Consider the following 21,997-nt stretch of genomic DNA (forward strand, 5'->3'; position numbering starts at 1 on the left):
TAAAGTCACACAGAGAATAAAGAGGAGCAAACACATTCAGCAAGCGCTGGGAGTCGCTGCAGGTAATAGTATCGGACCCCATTTGAATTGGTTTGTATAATTACCAAGTGGACCAGGATAAAGGTGTTCTTTCACTCTGGGCAAGTGCTGCCAAACGATTAAGGAGGATTTTATGATGAATGCCACGTAGAGGTCTAAGAGTTATCAGATGAATGCAGTTTCCTGGACAGTATCACAGCACATGTTGGCCAGTTGAGCTCTTCTCTAAAAATGGTGTTTGCTGTGGGGGCGCTTAGGAGTATCACCTGATTCATGTGCACCCTGAATATTGAAAACACAATATTGATGGGACATAATATTGAGGAAAAAAGTACTGAAAATCAAATATCGACAGGTAAGTAAGTCTAGATTTTTTACACCTAACTCACATAGATGTGTCTACATGGTATATATATCTTCAACAAATGTAGATGTGAAGTGTGAAGGTAGGAATAGTAAATCTGTATTTCCTTATATGCGCTTATCTTTCAGTATTTTGCCCCAAAGTGGCTTAGTAAATTACAAAAATGCTTTTGCATTGGGGCTGCACAACAAAAGTATAGAAACCCTGGTTGTAAGAAGCTTGCCTGGTATGTGGTGGGCACCTCTGGTACTTGCACCTTATACTAGGTCCAGGTATCACCTTATTAGTGTAGTATAGTCAGTGACGTAGAAGCCAGGCTCTCTAGAGGTAGCTGTGGATGAGCAGCCAAGGCTTATCTAGGAGACATGCAAAGCTCATACAATACCGCTGTAGTCGCACTTAGGGCATATTTGTACTTTGTTGCACCAAATTTGCGTAATTTTTTCCTCGCAAGTTTGGCGCAAACCTAACTCCATATTTATATTTTGACACTAGACTTGTCTAGCTTCAAAATATTGGAGTTATAGTCACTTTATGGATGTGGGAAACTACCTTGCGTCAATGAGATGCAAGGTAGGCTTTACCCCCAAAAAATGACGATTTGGCCATAGCGTCACATTTATCCCCGTGCAAAATTCACGCACAGTGGGAGGTGGCCTTAAATATTGTCGCTAAGCTTGCTTAGCGCCATTGTTTAACGCCTGGGTAAGGGCAGGCGTTAGATGACCTGTTGACCCATTTCCATGGTGGAACACCATGGAATGGGCCCACAGGTACCTATGCCAAGCCCCAGGGACACACCAGAGGGACACTACAGGATGGTGGACCCATCCCAGGTAAGTCCCCGTAAGTATTTTTTAAAATTTTTGTAGGTTCCTGGAGCGTCTGGATACTGTTTCTTCAGCCAGAAGTGGAAATGGAGGCTGCAGAGGAATCCTGGAGTATTGCAAGCCGAATCTGATGAAACACCCAAGAGAGAGACCCTAATTAGCCCTAAGAGGAGCATTGGTCACCTAGCTGAGTGACCACCTATCAGGAGGGGGCTCTGATGTCACCTACCTGCACTGGCCACTCAGATGCTCTCAGAGTTCCCCGCCAACCTTGTTTTCAAGATGGCAAAACCCAGGGACCCTCTGGAGGAACACTGAGCACCACCCCTGGGGTGGTGATGGACAGGAGAGTGGTCAATCCCCTTTTCTTTGTCCAATTTTGCACCAGAGCAGGGCCTGGGGGTCTCTGAACCAGTGTAGACTGGTTTATGCAAGGAAGGCACAAAATGAGCCCTTCAAAGCATTACCAGTGGCTTGGGGAGGTTACCCCTCTCATGCCTGTAACATCTATTTACAAAGGGAGAGGGTGTAACACCCCTCTCCCAAAGGAAATACTTTGTTCTGATTTCCTGGGCTTGAGCAGATCAAGCAACAGGAGGACAGAAACCTGTCTGTGAGGTGGCAGCAGCTGGGCTGCTAGAAAACCTTAGAAGGCTGACATGCCAATACTTGGGGTCCTCTAAGGAGCCCCCAGAGTGCATGGGATCATACAAACAATACTTCCAAAAGCATTGGGGTATGATTCCAACGTGTTTGATACCGAACATGACCATATTCGGCGTTACCATTATGTAACTGGACATAGGTATTGACCTATGTCCAGTACACGCATAAAATTGCGTCCTGGCACTCACGAAGTCCGGGAAAATGGGCTTGGAGTTTGTGGGGGGCACCTCTGCTATGGCAGGGATGCCCTCACACACAGGTACTTTCCACCCTGCCCTCAGGGCTGAAAGGCCTGCCATAGGGGCGAGTTATAAGTGACCTAGTGCTATGTAAATGGCAGTGAAAGGGTGCTTGCACCTTTTCAAGCAGACTGCAATGGCAGTCGTGCAGAAGCCATATACTAGGGACTTATTAGAGGGCACCAGTATGCCAAATGTGGAGTGAAATACAGAGTTTTAGGGGAGAGAGCATAATCATTGGGACCCTGATTAGCAGGATCCCAGTGAACACAGTCAAACACATTGACAAAACAGTTCAACTCACTGACAAACAAGCAAGAAGTTGAGGTAATAAGTCTAGAAAAGGGCTAGTTTCCTACACTGGTGCAAAATCATCTCCCCCTCAATGTATGTTGAGGTTTTGTCTTTCAAGAACCTCTCATTTTGGCGGGGTAGTCCACCAATGTTATGGGTTCATTTTAGAGCTTCATTGGGCACATGTATTTCTGCTTAGGCTGGTGCTCTTTCCCTTTGTTTTATGCTCTGTGTTTTTCATTTATTCATTTTAACACAATTGGCTTTTAGTGTAGATGTTTTATGTTTCTAATCAGCTGCGATTCTGTGAACATGTTATTATTACTTTCAGTGCACGACATTTCATAATGTACCTTTTCTCAAGGATGCCTTATATTGCACTCCACATTCTATCCAGATATTTCCACCACAAGAGTGCGTAGATAGCTTTGGCATTTAGGCACATAATCATGTCAGGCCTGTTTCTAAGAAATCAACAAGTTTTGTTTTAAAACAACACACAGGCCAGGAGATGATAGAGGTCATTCTTCAGCCAGGAGGCCACCATATGCTACATATATTTCTTTGCTGCATTGCAGACCTCAGCCCTGTCTCTGCAGCCAGCCAAGTAGGTGGAGGACAGACCCTTGCTTTTAGGTATGGGAGTGGTTGTTCCTTTCATGGACTTGGATTGGACAGATTTGGGCTAACACTGCTCTGCTCTTGTTAGGAGTTAGGTGTAGGTAGGATTCCCATGCACATACTATTCTAATGTGATTGGGTTGTTTATTTTCTGTTCACTGATCCTATCAATCCTGAATTTATGCTGTCTAATATTCTTGATAATTGCAGCGCATGTATTTTATCCTAGATTGCAGTCTTTTCAATAAATGTGTTGAAAATTAATCTCCATATTTCTTTTGCCTATGTGTTTCTGAAACTTTGTAAATGAGAGAAAGGGGTTAGGTTTGTAAACCACAATTTCCCTGAGAAATCATTGAGTGTCATGGTTCAGGTTGCCACAAATCACCTTTACTTTTTAGGTTTTAGTGAGGTGCTGCTAGCTGGCCGAAAGGGTTAGGCTGAAAGTAATAGGGTTGTATAGGAGTGACTCAGTCACCCACAAGTGGTGGGGCTGCTGCCCAAAATCTAGCAGTCTCGTTCCTTCAACGAGAGTCCTATGACATGGCACCAGCAACATTGGTAAGGCACTAATTATACAATGCTCCTGAGTATTTCTGTCTCACACGCGCTAAAGTTACCCCAAGAACTGTTATATATCAAGACGTTCTTGGTCGTAGAGAAACATCATCCTCAGCTGAATAGGGAGCACCTATCTAGACTGCAGGTTGTTCAAGCTTGAACCTTAAAAGTTATCTCTCCTTGGTGTTCCCAACTCTGATCCCACCCTTTCAGTATGAAACAGCAACAACCAGTAAATATTAGAGAAAATTGCAGACAGCCAGTCACGCATTTGCTTTTAGCTAATGGTGTAACAAATGAGGGCGGGTGTTACATTCACTGTGGAAGTACACAACTTTTATAGAACAGAAATTCTTCATTCTTGGGATCACCTTTCCTGAAGTTAACGCAGACTCAAACACTTTTTACACATACAGGATAGCGAACGTACCAGCATAGTACAGAGCATTACAATACCTAGAAATACATCTAAATTAGCAAGAACACCAGAATTGGTTCAGTGGTACCCTTCCACATGTAATACAACCTGTCAGATTAGATCCCGTAAATAATGATGGACCAACATGGCCAACATTTGCAAATTATCCTATGCCCACCCCCTGGTAGCTTGGCACTGAGCAGTCAGGCTTAACTTAGAAGGCACTGTGTAAAGTATTTGTGCAATAAATCATACAGTGACACAGTGAAAACACCACAAAAATACACCACTCGGGTTTAGAAAAATAAATAATATGTATCTGAATAAAATAAGGTCAAAACGACAAAGATTCAATAAGCGCAAGTTGAAATATCACTTTTAATAGATTTAAAAGAGGCTTTTCCTAAAAAACAAGCAGTTGTTTCCTGATTACACAAAGTACTTGGTTTGCGTAAAGAAAAATAAATGCACGGAGACCGCAAGGAGGAGATGCATGGGAAAATGAGGTGTGTGTCTGATTTTCTGATGTGGCACAGACTCTGCATCGTTTCTTTCCACACTGTAAGGGGTTTCCATCGTTTTTCGGCACGCAGTCTTGGTTCCTCACTGCGATGCAGGGATCTTTTTGACACCCAAGGATGAGGCAGGGAAATCCTTGATGCCCTGGAAGAAAGCATGGGTGTTGCGTTCCGTCGCACGGCAGGTGATGCGTCAAATTTCCACTCAGGAATTCGGGCTGCGTTCCATTCTGGTTCAGCTGTGCGGCGATTTCACAGTCGCAAGGCATGTTGTGCATCTTGTCTGGCAGGCTGTGTGTCGATCCAACATACCCCCCTTCCAGCCTAAAGCCGGGGTAGACTAATCAATACTTTGATGGACTTCCCTGCCTAGGGTGATAGAACATGGACAATGGTCCATACTGCAGGGGCACTTGCCAATTCTATGCCTTTCTGAACTCAGTTGGGCTCCTCTGTCTATACTGTCTGGGGTTACTGAACTGACCCATGAGGAACCCTTCTCCTCATCTGTGGACCCCATCTGTGAAGCTCCTACCTTTAATTTGCTCATAGATGCATCCCATGAAGGCAGACAGTACCATGGCCAACAAAGTGATGTGGCCCATTCCACTTCTTGGGTCTGACTTCTGGCCTCAACACAAGGAAAACTCTGTCCATAAGGACAGTAACCAACAAAGGCCAATGACAACTGTCAATGCCAAGAGTCAGGCCCCAGGCCAACCACTGCTAAGTAGAGGCCCGAGTGGGGCCATTAGGCAAGCTTCTCCTCCAACCTTGGGGCTGGTAGGGAGTTCCCTATGGGCTACTGAGTTTTCCCTGACCTCTGAGGCTTCTCAGAGTGGGGGGCAGTAGCCCTAGGGGTTTTGCACCCTACTTCCTCTCTTTCTCCCTCCAGTTCAGGGGTGGTATCCTGACACCGGTCCATCAACCCAGGGTCTGTACACTGAGGCTGAAGAGGGGACAGGGGGAGTCCCCCCTCACTTTGCCCCTACATCTGGGCTCCCATACCCTCCTCTGGTGAGTGGCACTGCCAGCCAACTGAACTGTCAGGGTGCTCCTAGGGGTCACCCCTCTCAGTTCTCCTGCCAGCAGGGGTAACTCATTCCCCAGAATGCAGTCAATGGCCATCTAGGGAATGTCTATGATCCTTCGCTGGGTCACCTCCCCACCCCACTCAAAGGATACCAGGGCCATATGGTGAAAAAATCCTCCCCAGGTGCTGGAGTCACCCTACACCAGTGGTTCCCAACCTTTTGACTTCTGTGGACCCCCATTTTATCAGTACTGGAGCCCGGGGACCCCCACTGAATCATTTTTGGAACCCGAGGACCCCCACTGAGTCATTTCTGATAGCTGGGACCTAACGTTATTATAATTTTTAAGCAGTCGCGGACCCCCTGAGGAGGCTTCGCGGACCACCAGGGGTCCCCGGCCCACAGGTTGGGAACCACTGCCCTACACACCTGGCCATTGTACTGCTCTGGAAAAACTATTCTTTCCACCATCATGGTATGACTAGCCCTGGTGTCCCTCAGAGTAGTGACTGGGACTGCATTCACTCCCACCTGGTGGAAGTGACGACTCCCAACCTCAGGGATCACCAGCTCACCATCTGAGACTATCTCTCAACTGAGGGAGATTAGGGCATGGTCTATGACCTTCCCCTGGGGACTTCTTTCCCCTAAGGCCACATTGGCCACCCCTGTAGAGGTCCCACCAGTGAGTGTTTTCTTTGGACAGACAAGAGTCCCCCTGCTTCTGTCCTCGCTGGGAGCACTCAGAGCAGCAGGGTTGGAAACGGGGTGCCCTGGGCCACCGCCCACCAGAATCACCATCCTGTTTCTCAGATGGGACATTGGAACCCTTTCCTCCCCCCTTCCTCTGGGACTTGTCTGGGTCATCTTTAACCTCCCCCTCACTCTGTTGGGAGGAACTTGAACCATCCTTCTAGGGGTCACTCCCAGGTACCTTTGTGGACACTCTGGTGCTAGCCCAGAGGTCTGCCTCCTCAGCAAGCTTCCTGGGATCAGTCAGCTTACTGTCTACTAGGTGCTGGCACAACTCTGTAAAGCAAATACTGAGCATATGCTCTCTCAGGATCGTATTTTACAAAGCTATGTAATCATTTAATTTACTGCCCTGCACCCAGTCATTCAGTGCCTTACTGGGGAAATCAAATAAGTCTACCCAGGTTTAGTTGGGGAGCTTGGTGCTGTCCCTGAATTTCTGGCCTTCATAGGGGTATACTTGGTTTGGTCCCCAACCACTAAGGTGAGAAGTGTGTCCCTCCCAAGTATTGGCATGTGTTTTCAGAAGCCTGCCCCCCATTGCTCTTCAGGAACCCCATGTACCCTACGTGCAACTTCATATGCAGAAAAGCACTTATCAGTGTCATCTCCCACCACATAACTTGGCACCACATCCTTGAGTATTTAAACCTTTTTGTCTCCAGCAGGTCCTATGTGTATGTCGCCCCCATCACCGCTGGACGCATACTGCCTAGACTTGAGCTCCAGCTCTTTCAGACTCCATTAATGAGCCAGAAGTAGTTTCCTTTCAGCCAAGGCCCTTTCAGCCTCATCTTGTTTGGCTTCGCTCTCAGCTTTCCTCTCCTCTGCCTCCATATTTAATCTGGCCAACTGCAGCCCGAATTCTCTTTCCTCCCTGCTTTGCTCTGCCGTCAGGCCATGAATGGAGACATTGCTCCCTGGTTTAGCAGGGGACACAGATCCAGGGGTGTCATCCCCCACTGCTTTTGGCAAATCCTCTGGAGAGCCATCCACTTGCTCTCCCAGCTGAATATGCTCTTGTGAACGGGCTTCTGCCCAGGCCTCAGCGCCTTTTGGTACTCCTCCTTCTTGGAGGCTTCCTGGGTAGGTACTCCCATCCCCTTGCAGAAACCCTTCAGCTGGTTGACAGTATATGTCTCCAGCTTGGCTAGGTCAAACTCTCTAGCTCCTTCTTGAGACCCAGCCAGAAACATGTTGTATAGGATTAGATAAAAATGTCAAGCATTAAAATTGCAGCAAAAAAAGAGAACAAATCAAATTGACCTTTAACTGTGTGTAGGTAGTGTACACGTAGCTATTGTATGGTACTGCACAAACACATGTCCTATCCCACCGCAGCCACCAATGTTAGAAATGGGGTCTCTAGTTGTCAGAGGTATACACCCTTTTCCAAGTAGGGGCCACAATCCTAGTCTGGATTAGTCACACACAATCCAAATCATCCTGTGTCCACCCTCTGGTAGGTTGGCACGAGCAGTCAGGCTTAACTTAGAAGGCAATGTGTAAAGTATTTGTGCACTAGATCAAACAGTAATACATTGAAAACACCACGAAAATACACCACACAAGTTTAGAAAAATAGATAATATTTATCTGAATAAAATAAGGTCAAAACGACAAAGATTCAATAAGCACACGTTGAAATATCACTTTTAAAAGATTTAAAAGAGTCTTTTTCCTAAGAAATAAGCAGTTGTTTCTTGATTACACAAAGCACCTGGTTCGCGTAAAAAACAATACGCGCACAGAGACCGCAGAGGAGGAGATGCGTGGAAAAATAAGTTGCATGTCATATTTTCCAATGCAGAACAGACATTGCGTTGTTTCTTTCCATGCTGCAAGGGGTTTGAGTTGTTTACTGGCACGTAGTCTTGGTTCCTCACTACGACGCATGGATCTTTTTGACACCCAGGGATGAGACAGGGAAATCCTCGATGCACTGGAAGAAGACACTGGCGTTGCGTTGATCCGGTAGGCGATGTGTCGAATTTTCCTTCTCAAGGCAGGTGCTGGGTCGAATTTCCACTTGGTTAGTCAGGCTGCGTCGTTCCGGTTCGGCTGTGCTGCGATTTCTCGGTCGCAAGGCAGGCTGTGCGTCTTTTCTGGCAGACCGTGCATCGATTTTCGATGCACAAGGAGTTTCCTGAAGAGATGACATTTTTTTGGCCCTGAGACTTCAGAAAACAGGAGGCAAGCTCAATCCAAGCCCTTGGAGAGCACTTCTCAGCAAAGTCAGAGGCCAGCAGGGGAGCAGTCCTTCTCAGCAAAGCAGTCTAGAAAAGTCCTTTGGGCAGCCAGGAAGGTCCTCTTGAGACGATGCAGGTGTAGGTTCAGGTAGTGTCTGAGTTGGTGGGGTCAGAGACCCAGTTTATATAATCAAAAATGCCTTTGAAGAGGGGGAGACTTCAAAGAGTGGTTTTGAAGTTCCCATGTTCCCCTTTCAGTTTAGGCCTGTCTGCCAGGGTCCCAGTAAGGGGTTTGTCAGTCCATAGTGTGAGGGCAGGCCACTGTCCTTTGAAATGTAAGTGTCAGTCCCTCTACCCTTACAGCTCAGGAAAACCCTTCCAATATGCAGATGAGTGCAGGTGTGACTGAGTGTCCGGTGTTTGTGGTTCTCTGGGTGGAATGCACAAGGGAGCTGTCAACCAGACCAGCCAAGATGTTGATTGGAGACAGGCTGTAAGGCACAGATTGTTTTTAGTGCAGAGAAATGCTCACTTTCTAAAAGTGGCATTTCTAAAATAGTAATTTAATATCCAGCCTCACCAATAAGCAGGATTTTCTATTACCATTCTGGCCATACTAAATATGACATGGTTACTCCTTTCAGATCAAAATCTATCTCTTAAAAAGTATATGAGGGCGGTCCTACTGCTAGTCTATGAAAGGATCAGGCCTCACAGTAGTGGGAAACAAATTTAGGAGTTTTTCACTACCAGGACATATAAAACACATATGTACATGTCCTGCCTGTTACCTACATAGCACCCTGCCGTATGGGTTACCTAGGGCCTACCTTAGGGTGGCTTATATTTAGAAAAAAGGGAGTTTAAGGCTTTGCAAGTACCTTCCCATGCCAAGTCGAAGTGACAGTGAAACTGCACACACAGGCCTTGCAATGACAGGCCTGAGACATCGTTAAGGGTCTACTTATGTGGGTGGCACAATCAGTGCTTCAGGGCCACTAGTAGCATTTTATTTACAGGCCCTGGGCACATATAGGGCACTTTACTAGGGACTTACAAGTAAATAAAATATACCAATTGGGTATGAGCCAATGATACCATGTTTTTAGGGAGAGAGCACATGCACTTTAGCACTGGTTAGCAGTGGTAATGTGTCCAGAGTCCTAAAGCCAGCAAAAAATGAGGTCAGAAAAAGAAGAGGAGGAAGGCAAAGAGTTTGGGGTGACCCTTCAGAGGGGCCATTTCCAATACAAACTTTAAACACCGCCTCAGCGAGGGCTGCTCCAGCTATAAATCAATTGGCTGTAACAGGGATAAATCTACAAACTGCCCGTTCCATAATTGGAAAAGCACTCGTTGAGCGGGAGAAGATTCTGTTCTGGATTGCACAAAAAGCAAATGAGCTGAAAGCAGTGTTTCCCCATACAGGACCACGAGATAAACACAGACTTCTCACAATGTGCATGCCTCTTAGAATGGTTCCCTCAGTAGAGGATTGTGCCACTTGTGGCACAGTCTTTGCTTCAATATATACCACTACACGTGGTACTCTGGCATTTGCAAGTTTACCAGAGGTGTTGAAACAAATTCAAAACGAACATGGGGCAGCCTGACATTTGAGGATGAAACTGATGCGTAACTTCGACACATTCTCCTCAATAATCTTAAGTAATATTAAAGGGGAAGCAGCAGCATTGGCAATACCCCAGTGGCATCAAGAGGTTCCTCAGTAGGACCAAGAACGTGAGCTGCCTAAGATCATTTCCGAGACCTATACTTGTATAGGTATGGATAGGACAGGGGCCAGACCAGCTAAACCATAAATACAGAGTACTTCCGGAAAGGAAAGTACTAAGCAGGCACAAGAGAGCTCTGAAATACGCTTGGATAAACCAAAACAAAATAAAGAAAAGAGAAGTCAAAGAAGAGAATCTCCGCAACTGGATGCCTCAGAAAAAATGCTATAATCTTCGAAATAGAGACTCTTTAAATATTCCTGACAGATATCAACACACTGACAGTCGGCCATCTGGTTCCTTTCAGGACACGCCAGAAACCTGAATGACAGAGCTGGGCGGTCAGACCACCAAAATGACTACTTGATGTCGAAAAAGGACTCACAATGCTCTCCGGAAACTTACACAAAAATGGAAGAGAAACTTCCACAGCAAAAGCCCCAGCTTAAAAAGTGAAAGGTTGTGGCAATTTCAGTGAACCATGACAAAAATATTGAGCACTCTACTGTAGAACAGGACTTGGGCTGTGACTCTGCTAGACACTGCAGCAGAAGTCACGATATGTTACCAGAGTCTTCAAGATCTTCTGGATGTGACACTGACTGATGACTTCCTTGAAGTTGAAACAGCTGACAGGCGCATCTCCCCACCCGACAGGGTATACAAATTAAATATACAGATTGAGAGGGACAAACAGCGCACTAGAAAGGTAATTTTTTTGAGAAGATTAACACAAAACTATGAGATTCTGTTGACAGAAAAAGATTGGGAACCAGAATTTGTACGGATGCTCCCACAAAGAGAAGATGTAATTTTTCCTTCTTTCTCTGTCCTAGTTCCAGACGTACTAAAAGAGGCTTACGCTACAGATTAGGCACTGGCGCAAACCGCAGTATTATACTGCAACCATGTAGGGTGGGACAAAGAATCCCCCTACCATGTTATTCTCCTAAAGTCTACTTAACAGATCCAGCCACAATATCCTTCCAAACATGAAGCTAAAGCCCCAGTGAAATTCTCACACAACTCGAGAAACAAGGAGTGATAGAACCCTGCATATCCCCAATGAATAACCCATTATTTCCCGTAGCGAAGCCTGGCCATTCATATAGAATAGTTTTAGACTGCAGACATTTAAACAGTCACACAAGCACATTCGCAATACAAAATGCATACAATACAGCACTTATCAACAACATAGTGCATAAAAAGTATAAAACAACCTTCGATATCTCCAGCGTTTTTTTTCTGCCAAAACCTAGCACCTGAAAGACAGGATTTAAGCATCTTCAGTGCACTTGGCTCGCAGCAGTGGTTTTGTCATTTGCCTCAAGGATAGAACAGCCCTGGATTGTTCTCTGCCCCTGTAACATCAATAGTATATAATATTGATTCTGAGGCTTTGTCCTACGTGGATGACATCTATCTCACAGACAACCTCAATACACATTTGGCCCGGGTGGATCACATTGTTTTAAGATACGCTGCTCAGGACTATAAATTCAATTTTAAGAAAATGAAAATTGCATTCCTGAGTGTCCTATTTTTAAGATACAAACTATCTGATGAACGCATTTACATACTAGAAAATCTGCTCAACTTTAACCTCCAAATACCATTAAGAAACTGCAGTCATTGCTGGGTTTCTTTAACTTTGGCAGAACATCCATTCTTGATCATGCACAATGCATAAAACCTCTTTATGACTTGATGTTAGACCTGACATCTTTTGGCGTGTTTCCCCTGTCTTTTTACCTTTTGCAAGGCCTATCTCTCCCTTAGGTTAACTCAGGGACTACCTTTAAATGTCTTTTAATTGCAGTTTCCCATTGGGAGCAGATACAGATGTGGAGTTTGGGGTCTCTGAGCTCACAATTAAAAAATACATCTTTTGGTAGAGTTGGTGTTTACGTTGTTTGAAAATGCCACTTTTAGAAAGTGGGCATTTTCTTGCTTAACCATTCTGTGCCTCTGCCTGCCTGTGGAATCCACATCTGGGTCAGACTGACAGTTGTGCTCTTTGTGAATTCCTTCTAGACAATGACACAAAGGGAACTGAGGTGTGTTCTGTGTAGGAAGCTGGCCTGGTGTGTGGTGGACTCCTACGGTGTTTGCAGCTTATACCAGGTACAGGCAACCCCTATCAGTTAGTGAGAAAGTGTCTAGGAAGCCAGGGCTCTCTAGTGCTAGCTGTGGTGAGCAGCCAAGACTTATCTAGGAGGAGTGTAAAGCACTTGCAATTCCACAGCAGTCACACAGCAACATATCACACATGAAAGGAACCACACAGTGTTACAAAAATAAAGGTACTTTATAATATTAACATTAAACTAGATTACTCATAGACAGTCCCCCATCTGGAGGTAAGTACATACTATATATACACAGTCAGTATTGGGAATTAGCATATAGGAACAACATGTATTAGCAAGAAATAGTAGAAAATAGCTAGGGCCCTAGGGGAGGGCCAAACCATATACTAAAATAGTGGAGTGCGAAGTTAGGTCCCTGACCCAAGGATGTGGAGTAGCTAGTAGTGAGCTGGGAAAACTCTGACCTCAAGGGGTGAATACCTAGATGACCCCGAGTGACCTGGCCAGCAGAAGTAAGATACCTGGTCCTCCCATAGACTAACAAGGGGACTTAGAAAAGGAACTTTGCAAGAACAGGACTAGACCAGAGGAACCCAAAGGTGGATTCTGGAAGGAGAGGACCTGCAAAAGAAGGGGACAGAGTCCAGTCCACAATGGAGTGTCCAGACGGGGCAGGAGCCACTGCCCACCCTTCTGTGGGTGATGATCCTGGTCGACGAAGGAGGCTGAAGACCAGCTGTGGAGTCCAGGAGCTGCAGAGGAGTCCCCGGTGTCATGCAGAAGATATCCCATGCCGGTTGTTGGATTGTAACTGTCAGGGAGACCACCAACGAGCCTTGGCAAATGCAAACCAGGGCAGAAGAAGAGTTGCAGAGCTGAAGAGGACCAGCAAGGCTCTGTGGACTCTACCCTAGGAGGGGAGTCCTGGCTGACCCTCAGCAGTTAAGAGAGGTTCCCATATCTCTTTTACTAAAAGACAGGATATACCTCTTCCAGCACTCAACAATGCTTCTAGAAGTACCAATGTTACTATTGCCTTCCTGAGCTTGGGGAGGGTGGAAAATTATCTTTTGTTAATCCCTGTCACCACTTCACTGACAAGGAATGTCCGAGATGTTGAAATCTACTATTCCACAGCAACACAGATGACATAATTTATAATGATGCACCACAGGGTCCATCTACCAGTTCTGCAGCTGCTCCTGTCTTTTCACAAACTGCTTCTGGATATTGACAACCTTTTTCAAATGTGTTATCTTCAGCAGTCGCACCCCTATCGAGCGGGGGATGTAAGCTTTTCGACTGGCTTAAAAATTATTATTTGAGCAGCGTGGCCTGACTCACTATGGTGTAGGATGCCAGTTCTTGGCTCTCCAGTCCCTCGTGGCCAATGTAATGTCATCCATAGCACTGGGGCTCACACACATCGCAAAATAAGGGAGCGGGGGTGTTCCTGACCCTCCCCGGCCCGCCGTTGTGTGGATGAAGCAGTTTGCCCCGGCCAGGGCACAGTGGCCCTGCTAGACAGGCTAGTCTTTTGGTGCCCACCACCTTGTATACTGAGGCCTAGCCCACGATCCTACCTGAACCCTGTGAGGCCTGTGCCTCCTCAGAGGGTGCAGGCAGTACTTGAACTTAGCGGACTGGCTTGCTAAGCGGGAGACCTCTGCTTGATATGATGCCAAATCGGAAGAGATTGCTCGACTGGCCTGCTGAGCGGGAGACTTCTGCTCGATATGATGTCGAATTGAAAGAGATTGCTCTTACCGGCTGCCCCCATTGTGCATACCTGGCACCAATCCCGCCAGCAGGCCAGGCATCCCCGCTGACCTCTGTGGCCCATAGCAAGGCTCCACCTGAGAAGAGACACCTGACGGCACACACAGCAGTGAGCGAGGCTTCTCTCATTGGGTCAGAGACCGCTGCGACGAAGGTGAGGAGCAGGGTGGGGTGCCGTAGCAATGTTCAGTGCCCTGATCAGTCAGTCAAAAATTATTTTATTTGGCATAAGCCTTAAAAGTATAAAAACAATAAAATTACAATTACATATTACATTAACACACAGAGTTCTTAGACCACTCTAGTTGCATAATTCATTTGATTAAAATTCAAGTTCTTACAATTCCTGAAAGTGCAGCGTGCCAACTTAAATTATCCCACATACAGTTCTGATTAGACTCTGGTCCTTGCGATCTCCTAAGTGCAATTTCCCAATTTGGAAAGCTCCACGTTTTATTTCTTGCCTTGTTATGCGTAGCGAGGTTATCTAGAATACCATCAACCAATGCAATTTTAGAATAATCAAGCTCTTCTTTCCTTTTACTTCCTCCATAATTCAAGTTCTTATAGGATCATAAAGTACAACATGCCAACCAATTTATCCCCTGTACAGCTCTGAAAGAGCTCCATTCTTTACTTTATTATAAAGTGCTTTTTTTTCAATATAAAGTGCTCTCCATTTTATTTCTTGCCTTCGCCTAGCATGGCAAATTTTCTAAAATACCATCAACCAATATAATAATAATCAATTATAGTATTAAAAACTCTACATTTCGCATTATACCCTACCTTCTATCAACCCCTATAAATCTGAATATTTCCCTTCTTAAGTCATTTAGAAATAGGCCCAGTGCACAAGTTACATTTAAAAATCTCATATCAATAAGTAGCCTAAGCGCTTGGTCCCGATTAGTAATATTATATTCCTTAAAAATTGATTTTAAAAACTTCTTGCGCACTCCTAAAAACCATTGACAATCCACAAGTGTTGCATGGTGTATTTCTGTTGTAAGCCACATGTGCATAGACCCTGGCTATTCTTAGGAAATGCTTTTGCTTTGGGATCCATATATCCAGGTTTCAGCCCAATTCGGAACTGTAACACTACATTTCTTAATCTTGAATTAGGTAGAGCCTCTATATACAGGACGTTTTCCGGATTCCTCCATCCAGCTATCATAGCCTGGGTTGTTATTTTTCTTTCTAAGTACTTCAGGTCTAATTCTCTTGCTCTTTCCTTCACTATTATTCTTAAATTGTGCTTCGAGATTTGCGCACCACACCATTGGTTATCAGGAAAACCTAGGAGGACACAGATCTTTTTTAACCGTCCTCTCACTTGTGATGCCCAATGTAACTCACTTATTATTATTTCTTTCTTACACAGTCTCGCGATCTTACAGAACCCTTCATCTGTTATGCTTAAGCAGAACTTCAGTGCGGCTCGTAGGCCCAGATAAGTCCACGCTGTCATTTGACATTCTGCTCTTATGTCTTGTAACATACTCGAGGGGGGTAATGAAAGCATGCGTTTTACGCAAATGCTTTCTTCTATTTCCCAATTTAGCTTCCCCGAGAAAGTTAAAACTTCCACCCCATATTGAAATTGGGGGCGAGGGGGCGTGGCCGGGCCACGAAACAAGATGGCCGCTTAGAGCGAGAGCTCCGTGCCGAGGCGGTCCCGGAGGGGCATCGGGGGCGAGAAGACAGCCGGACAACACACCGGGTTCGGTGCCCCTCCACCCCTACAACAGCGGCGACACGGAATCATGTCCGGGGACCCCGTAGGAGCGGGACGCAAGGCAGGAAACTCGCGACTCGCCCCAGGCCGATAAGGCCTGACAAAAGTGGCGGAGTCGCGTCTTCGGAAGACCGGGGACGGCGTGCCCGCAGCGGCAAGGAGCAAGCTGAACAGGCCGCAGGGACTGCGGGAGCCGTGACGACCCGCATCCATCTCCCTACAACGCCAACAAACATCCGCGGACCTTCGACCCCCCATAGGGAGACGGGGAGACGCAGCAAAGGGGTGCGGCCCCTTCGACAGCCGGGAGAGAAACCCGGCCAGAGAGGTAGGATCGAATCTCTTCAAAATAAGAACGGCATCGCCGGAGGCAGAGGCACGACTTCTCCCCTCTTTTCCATCACAGAGGGACAACAAAAACCCTCCCGCTGGGATAATAAACCTTCGCCCCCCCCCTCCAGACAACTAATACTGAGGAGGGCAGAGGGGCACGACGGGAGGCACGTGGAGGCGAGGAGACGTGAGGGGTGAGCGACTGGAGGGGCATCGGAGATGAGGAGTGCCAGAGGGAGCCAAGAGAACAGAGATACAGGAGAAGGGAGAGGACTGGCACCAGTGTAAGCCACCGAACATCTATATCCTTATCGGAATCCACAGAGGGAATCTCGGGCCCCACGTGGCCAGACTCTGCAGACAATTGAGGCGATGCCCGGCAACAAACCGAACCATAAACCGGTCAGCAAGCCTGCACCACAACTATTATTCTCAGAAGCGCTACAACACAAACGCCTAACCCCCACAAAGATAAACACTCAAACATCGCCACCTTTAAACGAGTCCACCACGATGTCTGATAAAGATCAATCCACAACTATGGACAGGATACTACAAGAGATCACCACCGTCAGCCGCCGCATAGAGGGGATGGACGCCTCTATAACTTCATTGACACTAGAAACCAAATCCATGCGATCTGACACTGCAGGCTTTCAATCTAGAGTGACAGGGCTAGAGCAACGCATGGGATCACTAGAGACGCAGATCAACACGTCTCAGGAGCGAGAACAAGACTTCCTCTATCTCAGGAGCAAACTAACGGACATGGAGGACAGGAGCCGGAGAGACAATATCCGCGTACTTGGGATCCCGGAAAACGAAGAAGGCTCGGACATGCAGGCTTTTCTGACCTCCACTCTTCCAAAAATGATTTCATTGGACTTTGACCCGCCGCTAGAATTCCAACGGGCACACAGGATAGGCCCAAAACGCTCTGACAACTCCTCAAGGCCCCGCCCAATCATCGCATGCTTGCTGCGGCATAATCAAACCCGACAAATACTCCAAGTAGCACGCAACCACGGCCCTTTCCGAATAGACCAGCACGAGATCCGAATAACCGCCGATTACTCCAAGGAAACTAACGAACGTAGAAAGGCTTTCCTAGCCCTACGACCCCGGCTTCGCAAACTAGAGATGAAATACGGTCTCTTTGACCCTGCAAGAATGTGGGTTACCAAAAATGGAGTATCCAAGGACGTTTATAACCCCGACGAATTGAGACTCTTCCTTGACTCTTTCCAATCCCAGCCTACGGACTCTCTCAACACAGACAGTGAGCATGACATTGTAGGAGGCAGTGATAGGGCCGAAACCCCCCACTCGGGAATGGAAAAGGTGAAGACGGCTCTACACGACACCGGAGCCAGTCATAGAGGTAGAGACATGGAGAGACTAACCAGATCATATGATGACAGGGGTCAGATTTTACACGCAGTAGTAACCCACACCCAACTATCGGAGAGAGACAAATCCCGCTCCCCTTTAAAGCCTCCAACTGGATCTTCTTGAGAAGGTAACGCGACAGGACTATCGCTAGAGAGTCGTAAATAACAACTATAGACTCCGTGGAAGGATGAATACCTTTCCAGATCATATGTGTATTACTATTGTAATTGTCTAAGACTGCTAGTATCGATGTTAAAACCAGATACATGAAAAATCTATGTTCTTTATGATTAGAGCCGAGGCCCTATAATGGAAAACTACCAGTAAATCGTTATTTGCCCTCAGTATACAACAGATGATGATTATTAGAACAGGGCCCAGACCCCATCAACTCCCTGTATGTTGAATAAAGGCCCGGTCCTGACCCTATAACCCTATAACAAGGTAACAAGGTAACAAGGTAACAGGGGCATTAAACAGATAACAAAAAATAAACACTAATTAACCATCATGGAACTTACCTTATATTCCACACACTACAAAATATCTCATGGTAGTAAACAACAAAGTATGTGAAACCTTCCTAATACACACCACACTCGACCAGCGCTGACATTAGAACCGTTTCGCCCCCATCATCACCCCAAGGGATGGGACTAGACCACGTAAAGATAAATTAATTCCAATACAGGGACACACAATACGATATAACCTGAGACATATCAAAGCTCCCATTACTTGACTTTACTTTATTCTACAATAAGAAAATGGGGGGAAAAAAATAAAAAATAGAACACAAGGACATAATACAACATAATACCGCATACCAAAGCGAAATAATATGACATTCTACACTGCCACTCCACACCACATTATAACATCACAATGTAAATTATAAACTATTAGCTATTCCTTTCCCCCGGATGTTCGTACCTACCCCCATCCTAATCGTTATTACTATCTTAAACTATCATCTACAACAGAACGACTATGATGGTGGCACATACCAAGTAAGACCTTAGTAGGTCAGTATTATGATGTAATAATACACAGCAAGGAGTTAGTAATAGGATGAGATACGCATTATCCTCGCGTAACCCGGGGCTCAGCTACACTCATTACCTATCCTACGATTAATAGAGAGACGCTTGGCATAATGGCTCCTAACATGATAATGTGATAAGATACCAGGATATGTTATGTTGATCAACCTAATATGTCATTGAAACGTTGTAAGGCGAGACGAGACGAGGCAGTGTTATAGTTGAAAAGAAATGCTCAGGAAGTATTATATTATATTGTATATTGATATCTTTATGTACCCATGCATATGCGAGAACTGTAATACTCTGTTTGAGCTCTTCCCCCCCTCCTTCGCCCTGCCCCTCCCCCTCGCCAGCCGGTCTCGGTCTTTCTGTCTGCCCAGTCCCTACTCTAATTTACGACCCTATCTTATGAACTCCTAAACACCCTACGATACCAGACAACATCAAGTACTAGGCACAACATCCGAAACACCATACCCCATCAACACCCGACACCCCCCCCCTCCTCTCCAGCGCCGTCCAGGTACTATAGTTATTAACCGACCATTACTTCTGCCAATATACACTTTAGTTATATAACTAATACACTAGCCACTAACCACCGATGAACAGACCCACTTCCTGATACATAAACATAAGCACTGCTGTGTACCCCCCCACCCCTCCTTATCACTGACATATCGATAACTGGCTGTCTGTTGTTTCCCCCCTAAACCCCCCCGATCGAGATCGCACGACGGCACGAGTGCTCCAAGAGAAATCGGTCCCGCCGTTTACAGACCTAATGAACGAAGGAGGTTGGACTCCTAACCTCCCTCATCCCTATCCTTCTCCACTTCTTCCCCCCAATTGCACGCTCTCTTGCTATACTCTCAATCTCAACTTCAGCACACGCATCCATCCCTTCCCCCTCCTTCTCCCTCTTTCCTTCTCCCTCTCATTTCTCCTTGTCTTCTTTTCCCCTCATATTTCCCCTCCATCTGGCTCTCGTCCTACTTATATTGCCTCTCTTCCTTCACCCTCTCCTCTCTCTTCTCTTTCTTCTCCAGAGGACTCCCTTGGCCTCCACCAGCTGCTAACCCCCGTATAAAATAAAACACCATATCATATCGAAACACAACTCCCACTCTAACAACTAAGTCAATATCTCCCACCCTCCCTCCCCCCCCCACCAACACCAACCCCGGAACGAGGGTGCTTACTCACAATCATCCAAGATGTCGAAGTCCCACCCTCAAGCGACGCGACCATTACGCATACTCTCTTGGAATGTACATGGCATGACGAGCTATGTTAAGCGGAAAAAGATACTGTCCTATCTTCAATCCAAAAAAACTGATATAGCTCTGATTCAAGAGACTCACCTTGACACCCTGGAATCTAGTAAACTTAAACGTGATTGGGTAGGGAGGGTTGCCTTCAGCTGCCGTCCAACGAGTCAGGAATCTGGAAGTAACGGACCCCGCAAATGTGGAGTGGCGATACTAGTGCGTAAATCCCTCCAGGTCACTATCATTAAAACCTGGAATGATACGGAAGGAAGGTATATATTTGCTAAACTAAAACTAGGGGACACTGTTTTATGCGTGGGATCCATTTACGCACCAACCGGCCCAAAACGCCCATTCCTTCTACAGCTAAATCGCCTCCTGACAGAAATCGAAACTACTCGATACATAATCGGGGGAGACTGGAATCTCGTCCAAGACGCCATAATGGATAGGACAGGCCCTATCGATGTATGTAACAATCACGACAGAGCTCTTCTGACAGACCTGACCACCGACGTCGGTCTGGTGGACTGCTGGAGAATACAACACCCGAAAGATAAGGAATATACTTTCTTATCCACCGTCCATGGCACCCAATCGCGTCTGGATTATTTCTTAGTATCACACACTGTAATCCCTCATATACAAGACACCTGTATCCTAGACAGCGGGCTCTCAGATCACTCCCCAATACTAATCCGGATCCAGGTGGGACTCTCCTTCTCTGGTCGTAAACCATGGCGATTGGCTGTACACAGATATCGCTCTCCACAAGGGAAGGAACAATTAAAAGCTCATGTAACCACATACATGGCCGAGAATTCAGGCACTGTATCCTCAAAAAGGATCCTATGGGCGGCAGCAAAAGCAACCCTAAGAGGGAATATGATGCGAGAGGCAGCACTGGCCAACAAAGACAGAATAGCCCGCCAAACCACCTTAGAGACCACGATACAGGACCTCACTAAACAATATACCGCCCAACCATCCCCTAGGCTGCGACATGCCTTAGAACAGGCCCGCATGGCACACAATGAACTCTATACATCTCAGGCGGAATACGCACTGCAAAAATTGCGAGGCCGCCATTACGAACAAGGGGAAAAAGCAGGTCGCCTCCTAGCGGCGCAGCTCCGACAAAGAGAGGCAGCCTCTGCCATTGCGGCCATAACATCTTCTTCAGGAGCAGTGCTAACTCGCCCACAAGACATTGTAAACGAGTTCGCCAAGTACTACCGACATTTGTACACTCCTGAAACAACAACAAATCAAACACAAATGGAGACATTCCTTGCCGCGGCCAATCTACCCCGTCTGTCTGAGGCAGGCAGGGCCCTCTTGGACGGTAACATAAGCAAAGAAGAGATAACCCAAGTTATAACAAGCCTCCCCTACCATAAATCACCAGGAGAGGACGGATTCCCTGCGGAATTCTATAAATGGGCTGGGGAGGAGGCAATAACCGCAGTACATGAAGCACTGACGGAAGCATGTCAAGAAGGCTCCCTGGGCGCTCTATCCAATAAAGCCACGATTGTCACCTTGCCTAAGCCAGGGAGAGACCCCCTTCTCTGCGGCAGTTACCGTCCTATCTCCCTTTTGAATGGGGATGTCAAACTCCTAGCCAGTGTTCTAGCAGCGCGGCTCCGCAAGGTGATACCATCATTGATTCACAATACCCAAGTAGGATTTGTACCAGGCCGTACCTCCAGAAATCATATGCGAACTCTTTGCCATACACTGTTAGAATCCATACAATTACCTGACGAAGCCCTAGCCCTGTCCCTAGACGCGGAGAAAGCATTCGACCGCATTGAGTGGTCCTACCTATTCACAACCATGAAGCATTTTGGCCTGGGGGAACAATTTATCTCTAAAGTACGTTTACTATATGACCACCCCACAGCACAGGTTAACTGTGGGGGCATCATGTCAGACCCATTCCCTATCGGAAGGGGCACACGCCAGGGATGCCCCGTGTCGCCACTTCTATTTTTATTGGCCATGGAACCCCTAGCTGCCACCATACGAAATTCTCACCAAATAAAAGGGATCCATATCACCGGGGGCATATCCAAAA

The 21,997-nt window shown here is 46.4% G+C and overlaps 1 protein-coding gene across 1 annotated transcript in view; it reads right to left on the reverse strand.

Annotated features, from left to right (window-relative positions):
* The window catches only part of LOC138278868 (E3 ubiquitin-protein ligase TRIM39-like), a 154,790-nt gene that overhangs the window by 69,962 nt on the left and 62,831 nt on the right, over positions 1 to 21,997 (reverse strand). The window lies entirely within an intron of this gene.

This window comes from Pleurodeles waltl, chromosome 2_2, assembly GCF_031143425.1.
Source record: "Pleurodeles waltl isolate 20211129_DDA chromosome 2_2, aPleWal1.hap1.20221129, whole genome shotgun sequence".
Taxonomy (NCBI): domain Eukaryota; kingdom Metazoa; phylum Chordata; class Amphibia; order Caudata; family Salamandridae; genus Pleurodeles; species Pleurodeles waltl.